The sequence below is a fragment of the Parasteatoda tepidariorum genome, chromosome 9, assembly GCF_043381705.1.
Source record: "Parasteatoda tepidariorum isolate YZ-2023 chromosome 9, CAS_Ptep_4.0, whole genome shotgun sequence".
In the NCBI taxonomy this organism is placed as follows: Eukaryota; Metazoa; Arthropoda; class Arachnida; order Araneae; family Theridiidae; genus Parasteatoda; species Parasteatoda tepidariorum.
In genome coordinates, this window is record NC_092212.1 from 21,017,382 (window position 1) to 21,030,694 (window position 13,313).

Consider the following 13,313-nt stretch of genomic DNA (forward strand, 5'->3'; position numbering starts at 1 on the left):
TATATATATATATATATATACTACTCCTTCACAAAAATTATAATCTAGTGCTATTACTGATTAAAGTCACCAAAAACATAATTACATGATAGTACTCTAGTATGATAGTAGTTATCTTGAATTTATTTGATGCAAAATTTCATAAGCTCGTTTGAATAAAAAAAAAGGAAGAAAAGGCTTATAAAATGGGTGAAATAATTTTTAAAGAATTTCTCTTTTAAAAAAAGTCAATATGAGTTATAGTTAATACGCAAATTTTCTTGCACTCAATTGAAGCCCAAATAATAACACTAAAAATCGGTCTTAAACGAAATTATTGCTCATTAAATTAAATTTTTAAAATGCAGATTACATATGAATTAAGTCAATCCACCCACATTTAATTCCACCTTTTGATTCTTTTGAGAGAAAAAATGACAGTAAAAATCTAAAACAACAACAAAAAAATTTTTTTAGTGTGGCGTGATGAGTGTTCATCTATTTTTAAATTCTGGGTCCCTTGCCACTCACCAGCAAGCGCGAGTGCGACGTTTTTTCCTTCATCTTGCAGGAGAATTTTACTTCACATTTTCAACAATCACGAAGGTTCAGCATCTCTCAAACCTTGGACTCATTTAGAACGATTAGCGCCAACCTTGGCGAGAAATAAAGAGCAGATTGCAAGTGGAACATTAAAAAAAAGACACCGAATCTTTAGAAAATAATTAAAGTCTGGTATGATTTTGCTTAAGCTATAGCTCGTTCAGCGCATTTGTGGTTTAACAATTAGAAGCTGTGCATGATTGTTGATGTAAACGATTGTTGACAGAATATTTACAGAAAAATAAAGTCGTTATGCACAGTGCGCAAAAAAATTAAATAAATAAACGGACCACCCTTAATAACTTCTAATCTAATGATCGAATCTTCATGTTCCAGATCAAAATCTTGATGGTTCAAGGATTTGATCTCAAATATGCTAATCAATTAGTACAGACGATAATTTAAGTTACAAATTCAGACAAAAAAACGTACTTTCTCAGAATTAACATACCTTTTTTTCGACGGATGAGGATTTCTGACTTCCGAAATATAGGGGATGGCCGCAATCTGGGATATATGGTAATTAATAAAATTGCTCCTTAATATAAAATTAATTTTTTGCGTATTTCGCTTTATCTTGGGAACTTTTTAAGCAAATTGAAAAATTTTGAACACAATTATTAAATTTGTTTGTCCGAAGATAATTCCATGCAAAAAATAAATTTGAGTAAATATTCATTATTTTTTATTAGTTCATTTAGTAATAATTGAAAAAAAATTTAATTGTATTGTTTATAATTTTTTGCATCATTTTAAATTGTAAAATTTTAAATTTTAAAAAAAAAAGTGCAAAATTGGAATGAAATCAATTGAATAGTACCTGAGAAATCGAATTCGAAATATACGACTTTTTTAAAATTCTATTTCTCAGAAACTATTCGACCGATTTCGCTCAAATTTGGTATTTTACCATGTAAAATTACAAATTTTAATATGATGCAAAAAGTTTTATACCTTACAATTTAATTTTTTTTTCGATTTTTATTTAATAAAATAATAAGAAAATAAATATTTGCAAAAAATTACTTTTTGCATGGAATTTTTCTTGGACAGAAGAATTTTACAATCGTGTGCTAAAAATTTTCAATTCCTTTAAAAAAATTTCGAGGTATACTCAAAAAATCAAATTAACATTAAAGGGTCTAAACCTTCGATCCCTCTCATTAGCCAAACTATTAGGACCATATTTCTCAGATTGCGGCTACACCCTATATTTTGGGGGTCAGAAATCTGAATCCGTTTGAGAAAAGGTATGTTTATTCAGAGAAAGTACGATTTTGCGTCTGATTGCGTATTTGAGATCTGATTACGTATTTCGCATACTTAAGATCACCCCCCTCGAATCATTAAGACTGAATCCTAAAAACGTGAAGATCCGATCATTGGATCAAAAGTTATTCGGGATGGTCCATTTTTTTTCCGCACTGTATCATATTTATAAGCATGGCCATTATCATCATTAGCATTTATCTGGGCACCCGAGTCTGTGTTTACGGACCTTTTCCCACCCAATTTGAGGTCGAGGTGGAGCTTTCTAATAAATGGAATGCAAAAAGGAATAAAAAGGAAGCTTAAATATTTTGTATTCTATTTAAGGATGCATCGCCTCAAAAGTGAGCAGTCATAGCCATGAGCTTCATGTCCTCTTTTTATTAAACCTTACAACATCACATTTTAAGGCTTTTTCTAAGACTTTTCGATTTAGATTTGCAACAGGATAATCTAAAAAATCATCGCGATGTATATTCATATTACAGATTAACAATCTTGATAGTTTTAGTTCTTAGACAATTTTTTTCTAGCATCTTTTGAATCTTTCCAATGAAGTATGTATATATTGTTAGAATGGGATGAATCATTGAGATGTTAGGCAAGCATTTAAGTCCATGATGCCAACTTACTCGAGACATTGAATAAATATTTTCGAGTAGTAGCTCTTAATGTATGATTCTTGTTTTAATTAAAGTTATGGGGTTTTACTCACCACTACTTCTAAATATTCCAAAAGCTAATGCAATACGCTACTTTGTTGCAGGTAAGCAGTGTTGCGCCTTTTATGAAATTGGCGAAATTAACTGAAAAATCTTTCGTTTTCGTACAAATTTTCCAACAAATTTTCGTTTCCAGTTCTCTACTATTTGTTAAAATATTTTGTCAAATCCAGAACAGTTGGCAACTCTGCATGAAGCATAACCATAGGTACAATATCCACTTTATGCATTTGTTTAAATTACTAAAACACTGTGGTAAAAAAAAGTAATTCAATTCCAATTCAATTAAATATATATTAGAGTAATGCCGGGTTGGTGGGGCGTTGGACCCATGTCCAATAGGTAGTGAATTTGATCCCCAACGGCCGAAGACTTCCCGTGTGGTAATTGGTGGCTTAATTACCAATTACTACACGGGGAGCAATTGTGCGCGTTATATCTGTCGGGTCAGAAAGTCCTCCATGTCCCCATAACAAATCAATACCTCTGGTGGATTGGAGATTAATCGTTCTCTGGTTCAGGTCAAATTTATGATCTGTGGATGAATGAATGGATGTATGAATGGGCTCACTCTATAACTGGGCTGTGGCTAAAGTCGTATTTTTGGCTTTAGACAGCGCCACTGAAAAGTAAGAACCGCACCTTCTTCCTCAAATTCGCTTGGTTTCACCAGACAGGCATGTTAGTATTGGCAAGAAGCATTAGAAACAACAACATATATTAGAATTGATTTAATTTTGAACACCACTATACTTAATCAATTTAAACAAATATATAAAATGTGTCATAGTACTCAGACTTAGACTTTTGCGCAACGTCTGAATGATCCATCTCATTCCAACAAACACGTCTTTCGTTGGAAAGACTCATAAGATGCAGAACGATACATATATTTAATAAGACTTTTATTTTATTTTAAAGTCATACTTAAGATTCAAAAGATGTTAGAACAATATGTAAATATTTAATAAGATTTTTTTTTTTATTATTTTACAATCAATCTTAGGTCATCAAAATCTGGGAAGTAGTTAATTTTCTAATTTCCCTCTGCTGTTCCTAAATATTGATTTTTTATTATACCTCTGAAATAAAAGAATCTCGAAAAGTTATGGTGTTGCACAACCTCACTACTGAATATGCCGCATACTGTAACGCCAAGTTGAAGTCACTTCGCCAAAAGACTTTTGACAGAAGGCCAAGTGGAGCAACCCAGCTTTTACACCATCAAAGAGCTCTGTTAGATCGCCCATATTTTTTTTACTGGAGAAAATTGTAGTCTTCACTCGCAGCATAAGCCGCGAGATGAAATTATGTGACACGTCTTATGTCCTTTTCTTAAGAAATTTGTATGAATAACACAACTGTGAAACAAAAAATTAACCGGATTTGTATTGTGGTACGTAAAGCAATATTTCTTCATGCTTCGGTCTTAAAATTTTACACTTTGGAATCAAGGATACCTGATATAAATACAACCATGGATAAGACAAGTGTGCAAATTCTTAAGATTTATTCGCAGTAAAAGTAACTGAAATAATCTGTGTAATGGATATAATAAGGATATAAACCTCAAAATTTGTAAGTACTATTCATAAACATATTTATTCTTTCAGACTTTGCCCTACAATAACGGAAGAGACAATTTCGGTTTTTGATTGTTTTTTATCATGCAATAAAGTTTAAAGCTTTCAGAGGTTTTAGAGACCGAGACTAAATTACGAAAAAAACAAGTGTTTCCGAACACCCTATGCTAGAAAATTAAGGAATAAGTTTGTTACTTGTATCAATTACTTTGGCTGTTGTTTGCAATAAACTGCATAAAATTTTGTAAATCTAGCTTATATTTATAGAGATATAACCATTTTATACGAAACTAATTAATTTGTCATTGTTTTTTCTGCTATAACTTTAAAAATATTCAGCAAAATTTAAGAAAAACTTTTGGAAAAATTTGAAATTAATCACAAAATTATTGTTTTAAAATTTTTAAAAAAATTTGAAAAATGCACAAGATCTGACTACATAAAGCAGTTTTTTTGTACTGCGCATGAGCGGAAAGAAAATCAAAAATATCTTTTTTATAATTTTGTAGTGAATCGTATTTGGCAACTAAATAAAAAAATCTGATTTAAATATCCTGAAACGTAAAAAGTTTCAAGCAATTTTTTAAAAAATTTTTGCATTTAAAAAAGAAAAAAAACCTCTTGAAGATCAAGGGTTTACTACAAATTTTATTATGTAATATTGCAAATTTCACTACCTTATAATAACCGGACAGCAAGAACATAATTAAATATGTAAAAAATATTTATTAGTTTCAGCTTTCTTTCAAAAAAGTACAAAGACTACTAAAAAAAATACTTGAAACTTTTTACTTTTTTTTAAGATTTTTAAATCAAATTTTTTCCCTTAGTTAAACTATAAAATTACAAAAATTACTCAGATCTCGCGCATTTTTTAACATTTTTTTGTCAAATTTTAAACCATATTTAACATTAATTTTAACTAACATTAATTTTAAATTGTTCCAAAAATTTTAATCAGTTTTTTTTATAAAAATGTTCATATTTCCATAAATATTTAAGCTAGATTTCCGAAAATTTATGCAGTTATTGAAAACAAGCAAAGTAACGGATACAAGTTGATCTTATTGCTTGATTTTCTAGCATTGGGTGTTAAAAAAAACTAGTTTTCCTTCATAATTTATTGTCAGCCCCTCAAACCTCTGAAAGCTTTAAACTTTATTGCAAATTATGAAACATAACATGAACTAAACACTTCTAAAGTTATAAAATCGTCCTCAATGTATTTCATTAGGAAATTCAAAGAAATATCAAAAACTGAAAGTGTCTCATCCATTATTATACGGTATTGTATATTTGATTTGAAAAATAGAAAAATTATTTGATTTATAGAATATATTATTGCTCATATCTTATTGCGTTGCTTCGTCCTTTTTTGAACAATAAATTTTTATCACTATTAGTACACTAAAACGATACAGTTTCAAAAATGGAAATAGTTAGTGAAATGATTTAAATGAACGACGAATTCTTTTTTTATTTAATTTTTACAAGCAATACAATTTCTAATTAAATAGAACTTGTTATGTATGTAAAGTGGTGCTTTCCTGCTTGCGTTGGTACTTTCTAGTTTACGTATTGGAATCAGTAGTACAAATGGTAAAAAGTAAAACAAATTTAAATGATCTTTACAATGAACAAAATTATAAACTACTAAATTTGTAAAAGCAATTCAAATATTGAATGACATTTTGATTAAAATCCGAAATGAAATATTAAAATATGCCATAGTTTAAATTTAAAATCTGTCAAAAACCTTTTTTTTTTACATTTAGCGAAATGTCAAGTTAACGCTGAATTATTTAAAATTGAGTACAAATATTTCTTTCCAATTTTCGTATTTCTTGTTACTTTTAAAATTGTAAAACAATTCTATTTACACAATTAATGAGGTAAATCTGTAATAAAAAAGTTGTCTCCCTTACAGATCCAGAAGAATCTGTGCTAATGTCCTGTAATTCGGGTATACAGTGCACAAGGCACAAATATTATTATTCGGCCAAACATTCTGACTAATTACGCATGGGAAGGACAAGTGAAAAAACCATATTTTTTTAAGGCTTACCATTACGCTTTGTACCGAATTAAACTGCAAACGATTCTGTTTTTTTTAATTAGTTAAATGTTACAATTAGTGATGCTAATTCTAATCTCCATTTAAACGAAAAAAAAGTTACATCGAGAATTTGTAACACGTACTTTAATAATTAAATATTTTTTAATCGTAATGTAAGTTACGCCTAAATATTTAAAAAAAATTGTTAACATCGCTTGAAAATAGCATAACAGAATCAGTATTTTCATATATCAGTTATCTGAAACCAAATATTTCTTTTTATAGTTATGCCTATAAAGCAAACCTTATTAATGTAGGGCCCGCGTTAATGTTTTCAAATTATTAGACAGAAAATTAGCCAAATATCAAAAGTATTCGCCAATTTTCGAAACTCTTCGCCAAATGCAAATCTTAAAAAATTTTTATGATTAATTTTAATTTCCCATAGAAAACTATTTTACGGTAGTTTGTTTCAGGCTTATATTATTTGGACCCAAATCTAATTGGTTATGTGATTCATCAACCGAAAATTACTGTAATCCAGTTAAAAATACTGATTTGTTTCGAAAAATTCATTTTGACGTAATTTTGAGGATGGAGTTAAATATGCATTTTTTTTTCGGTGGAAAAAATCATTTGCCAATACTTTCGCCATAGCACAATTTTATTCGCCAAGTTTACCATTTTTATCACATTTGGCTAGGTGGCGAATGCTTAGCGCGGGCCTTGATAATGTAAAGTCAAAAAATTGGAAAAAAATATTGTATATGCTAAAGTGCTTATTCATTTGGTATATTGCTTGACTGTGATATTTTAATTTTCATGAGTCATCTGCGATCAATAATACCATATTCGGTGCCAAATGATACTGAATATAGTTACTCTTTTTGGTGCGTTGAACATCTAAAACGTATTTTACGTAATCTGAAAACGTAAAATCATCGAAAGGGCAATAAATTAATAATAAAATTAAAATAGATTTATTTTAACTTATTTAGGTGGGAGGGGATATGTTTTTCTGTTTTGTACGTTACTATAACGTAGTATTGATTAATACCAATTGATTCATTCCAATTGTTAATTAATGCTGATTATTTTAGCCAATATGAAATATGGCATTTAACTTGTTTATCAGATATATAGTTGGTTGATATAGAGGTTATATAAAAAATATAGCTAACTCTAGGTAAACATTATTTCTTCGAGCAGCAAATGTTTTGGAAGATCTTGCATGGCAAAACTGCTGGGCACAATTTGAAAGATCATGCTTGAAGATTTTAGAAATGGTGCCCTTTTTACTCATGAAAAATTAGCATAAACTAATATGAGTGTAAGAAGTTTTGCAATCCTGCGTAATGATTTCAAAAATGCTGTTATTAAAGCTTACAAAATGTCATTGACTTCCTCTACTCATTTTGGTCAATACGAATTTTGCATGTGAATATATGACATCATTTCTAAAAGCTTCTGGTCTGATCTTTCAAATTATGCCAACATTTCTGCCATGAAAAATCTTTCAAATCTTTGCTGTTGCTAAGAGAAGTACTGCTTACGCAGAGTAAAAACAGAAATGTTTTTCGATATTTGTCCAAATCTTGTACAAAGAATATATAATGTATATTATATAAAGAATATATATTCTTTGAAGTATATGCCGTATAGTATATGCCTTGTATATGCCGTATATGCCCTTGAAGTATATGCCTTGTATATGCCGTAATGTTAGGGGATACTGAGACGCGATGGCTCAGGGGATAGAGCGTTAGCCTTCCAATGAGGTGAACCGGGTTCGATACGAATCCGCATCCGGCTTGCACCGACCACAATGCTGACGTAAAATATTCTCAGTGGTAGACGGATCGTGAATTAGAGTCTCCTTGTCATCAGGCTAATCGTGGGAAGTTCTCTTGGTGTTCCTCCCCATGTAACGCAAAAGCGGGTTAGTTCCATAAAAAAGTCCTCCACGAAAGCAACTTTCTCCCAATACTTGATCCAAGAGTTTCCTTGTCTACTGGATTGTGTTCAAAATTATAAGGCTACGAAGTTGAACTTTGGTAGTCGTAAACCCAAAAATTGATTCGGCTATTCAACGACGGTTATAAGAAATATTTTTAAAAAACTTTCATATCGTGTTTGTTCAAGCAAAGCAATAATACTGTAAGCAATTCATTACCAGGGATTCCAACTTTCTACGCTTCTCCTAGTCGTAACTATGTTCAAGTTTTAATGTATGAATCTTTGTCTTGTAAATTTGATACTTAGTTATTTTCCACACCGAAATATATGTAAATGATTTAAAAGTTCATATGAACCGTTACTTTGTTCCAGCTGTCTCGTGATAACACTTTTAAAACTTCCGCAAAATGGCAAAAAATTATGAATGCTTCATCCATTAATCATTTTATTTTTTACCACTCTATAAGATATTTTGCGAAATGTAACAATAAAGGAAACGAAGGAATTAAAAATAAAAATATGATCACCGAAGCCGACGTCTTCAGGGGGTACCGACCCCGGTAGCCATAAAACAAAACCTTTTCTATTGAGGCAGAAGCAAATGCCTAAAGTAACTCCCTCAGTGCCTCGAAGGTTTAGTATAGAAGTCCAGGAAAAAACATGAAATACAAAGAGCCAATTTAGAAAAGGAACTCAAACAAAATCATCAGAAAATAAAAACTCACTTTAACCAGGTCAAACAGCGATTTCATAAGCAAACCGAATGAAAAGGAAACACTTAAAACTAAAGAAAACAACGCCCTCTATAACAATGCGCAGAATGAAAAAAAAGAAGCCAAGGAAAAGATACTTAACATATTAATAGAATGCTTAACTTTTTTTGAAATTTCTGCTGCTTTTAAGCGCGTTTTTTTTTTCAAAGAAGTTTAATAGTTAGTTAAAAAGAGGTCAAAGAAGTTAGTTAGAATTTTTTAAAAAATTTGTTTTCTCTTAGTATTATATTTTGAGAAAGGCATAGTAGTTGGCATCCCCACATTACTCAACTCTTAGACTGCTTTAGAATTACAAGATTAAAAAGCTATAGAAAAATTTATGGAGGAAAAATATAAAAAATAGTGGAACAAAAGTCATGTGCTGTTGTGCTTAGTAGCGAAATGAATTTCATTCACATTCGACTTCAATCCAAGCCGGAATGAAAAATTTTTGCAATATTTTGTATTTTATAATTAAATCTGTTGTTATTGGAACACATCCATCAATGCATACAAGTAGACAATTTGGGACCTCAATAGTTTGGTCAGGAGCGAGCTTGTACTTCTTAATGTTAATTTTACTTCTCACATATTTCACCATATCTCACGAATTTTTTTAAGCGAATGAAAAAATATTTGCACACTATTATATAATTCGTTATCCAAAGATAATCCGATGTAAAAAATAATTTTGATAAATATTTATTATTTTTTAATTATTATTTTTTATATTTATTATTTATGATAAATATTTATTATAAATATTCAAAATTTTTCTACTACTATTAAGTAAAATATTATTTTATTTAATAGTAGCTGAAAAATTTTGAATCGTGAGGTATACAGATTTTTACATTCCTTTAAAGAAGGTAATTTCGTTGGGCAACATACAAACATACCAACGTAAGATAAAAATGGTATAATGGTGCTCTACAAATCAAATTTTAAACAGACAAATTTCTTAAAATTCTCACAAACTATTTTGAGGGTTCACTCCATAATTAGAGGGTCAGTAGATCAAATCAGCAAAAAAAAACTATGTTTTTACGGGTAAAATACGTTTTTGCATCTGATTTCGTAACTTTATCATCTTCACTATCACATTTAATGTTACGCCCTACAGTTTTTAAGATTGATTCATAGTAACTGAAAATCTGATTATTAGATCAGAAGTTGTTCGGTGTTCCTTTTTGGCGTATCGTACGTACCACCCACCTATTTCCAAGCTCTTAAATTTATTGCCCTGTTCCTATACGTTATACCGTTCTCAAAATTAAGTTATGGAGCACCTTTGAAATTTGAAATTTAGCACTAAACATTAAATGGTAAATTCCAGCTTTATGTTGTACTTTACTTTCAAAAACATTTCATCACCTAAAAGGGTTGTCTGTATCAATGAATAGACAAAAAAACGGGTAGTAAAGCAAGTTTATATCTACCTTGTTTTCGGCAGGAATAAAATATCCCAGACCACCAAGGTCTATTAACAGTCATATTAAGATCTATAAACAGGAAATTGAGTGACAAAATCTGTTCGTCATTTAATAGGGCTCTTTGCATCCCGGAGTCGAGAAAATTTGGTAGTAAAACAAGTTTATAATAAGTAGTAAAACAAGGAATAAAATATACCTGACTAAAGATCTATTAACTGTTATACAGACAACAACTGTATATTGTTAACTGCTATACTCCTCTTTTTATTTGGAAAAATAAATAGTGATTAATCGTTTAGATTTGAAGATAGTAAAATCACTAAAAATTGAGGTACAAAATCAGTCCTAATTTAAGCTTGCAGGATGTTAATTTCAGCGTCAGATATTTTTATTTTCTGACTTCATTGCAGATGGTTTTACATTTTCCATGGTATATAACAAAAACATACATGAAAAAAATGAATATAAATTTAACCTATTAATGGGCGACCTATGTTTTTTAAATGAAAGACACGTATGAGAAGCAAGTGGCAGTAAATATTTGTTTTATACCAAGAGGGTATTTTATTTTGTTGCATATCACTTTAACTTTAAAAAAACATATTTCAAGAACACTTAAAAACAACAATAAAAAATATTTATAGTTTTTAAATAATAAAAAATGTTTATAAGACCATATCGTGGTGAATAAATCTACTTCGCCTCTAGAAATAAATTCCAACAACGAAATAATTGTTCTACCACTGTTCTCCACGAAGTTGGCATTTCTATACTATATCACTATACTTCCATATCTTTATATATATNTCATGTTTTAATATAATGTTTGGCTATAATGTTTATGTTTTAATAAAAATAGAATAATTTATCTAATTAAAATAAAGTAAGTAAACTAATCTAAAACAGGTGGAAACAAACATTTCTGGTGTTTGTCATATACAATTCCAAGCAAAATTTCATTTTCTGATAATTTGAAAATACACATTACCTAACCATGGCCAAGCACCTAGTCCCGTTATTCTGGCTTAATACTTAAACGGCCATGGTATTAAAACCGTCGTTGAGCAGCCGACCCAATTTTGTAGTAACTGTAGATATTGTCAGTAGTAGCTGTGTTTTTTAAGTTATTACATAATATACAACTAACTTTTCAAAATGTCAGGTATAGTGCGCAAAATTAAAAACGGACTATTCTGAATAATTTTCGATCTAATGATCGTATATTAACGTTCTAGAACTAAATCTTGAGAGTTCGAGGAGGTGACCTCAAATATGCTAATTAATTAATGCAGATGATATTTTAAGTTGTGAAATTAGACACGAAATCGCACTTTACTTTGAATAAACAAATGTTTCCTTCGACTGATTCGGATTTCTGATCCTCAATATAAAGGGGGTAGCCGTAATCTAGAAAATATGGTCTCCATTGTTTAGTCAAGAGAGCGGTACAAAGTTCGGACCCTTTAATGTTAATTTTATTCTAAGCGTATTTCCTATAAATCGAGAACTTTTTAAGCAAATAGAAAATTTTTGCGCACTATTAAAAAATTGGTTCATCCGAAGAAAGTTCGTTACAAAATATAACTTTTTGTAAGTATTTATAATTTTTTAATTACTTTATTTAATAACAGTCGAAAAAAATTTTAATTGTAAGGTGTATAATTTTTGACATAATTTTATGATAGAATATTATTTAAAATTAAAAATACAAAATTTTGACGAAATCGGTGAAGTAGTACCTGAGAAATCAAAATTTTAAAAAGTTGCATTTTTAGTATGTTTATTTAGAGAAAGTACGTTATTGTGTCTCATTTCACAACTTAAAATATCGTCTGCACTAATTAATTAGCCAATTTGAGGTCACCCCTTCTTTCCATTAATATGGAATCATGGAACGTGAAAATCTGATCATTAATTCAAAAGTTAATTAGGGTGGGCGATTTTTTTTGGTGCACTTTACATTAACCATCTTGACTAAATTTTTAAAATTATTCTATGTTTTGAATTCCGAAATTTTTGCTATCGCGAAATTTTCAGTCTCTGCTATCGTGCTCTTGTCACCGAGATTTGACTGAACTTTATTAAAACATTTAGTTTTGAACTCTTGTTCGCCGACTAACTTAAACTTAACATCATACATTGTGTATATTAAACATCCTCCAAGCATCATGGAAAGATGTAAGTTACTCAAACACCCCTAAACAACCAACCTAAATTAAATATGAAGATATTATTATCCTAAATATGTACCAGAACATTAATAAATCTTAAATTTAAAAAAATATATAAAACACTAATAAAGATCTAAAACAATTATCAGACATTAAAAAGGATACAATAAACGCAAAAAATTATTTAAGGCACTATTTATAATAACATAAAAGATCAAGTTAACCAGTCAATTTTGAAACCAAAAGTTCCCAATTACAAAATAATTAATTTGCAAATTCCACACTATTACACACAGTCGCACCTATGCCATTAGTGCGTGTGTTCTCTAGTATTTTTTTATTAACTGGGTACTTAGTTTTCAAGAAGCAAGAGAAGATTATGGATACCCACACACGTGACCTATGATGTCAGCGCAAGCTGATCGTTTATAAGCAAAATAGTAGGTCAAAGCCGAGCTAAGTTTCTCCACATAAGTTAGAATGTTAATTAACAAGAGGTTAATTAAATACTACGCCATATCGTACATCGAATTTGTAGAAATATAATTATTTCTCGTATTCGTCTTTTATTTAACTTATTATTTGTTTATGTATTTTATTGTAACAGTGATATATTTTTATTTTGTGCACCTGGTGACTTCGATGCATATTTAGTTTGTCTATGCTCTTCATAGCTTCGTGTCTGTCGTTGTGTTAAGTAAGATATATATAGTTGAAAAATTGAAATCTTTATTAAAGAATATAGAATGTGTTGCTTAAGAGAAATGATACTTGACAGGCTTGGCGTAC

The 13,313-nt window shown here is 29.8% G+C and overlaps 1 protein-coding gene across 1 annotated transcript in view; it reads left to right on the forward strand.

The window, feature by feature from the left end:
• Window positions 1-3,759: 3,759 nt before the first annotated feature.
• The window catches only part of LOC107445775 (rho GTPase-activating protein 29), a 214,740-nt gene continuing 205,186 nt past the window's right edge, over window positions 3,760-13,313 (forward strand). Inside the window, exon 1 of the mRNA XM_071184734.1 lies at window positions 3,760-4,151. The gene's annotated coding sequence lies outside the window, so the exon portion shown is untranslated. The remainder of the gene's footprint in view (window positions 4,152-13,313) is intronic.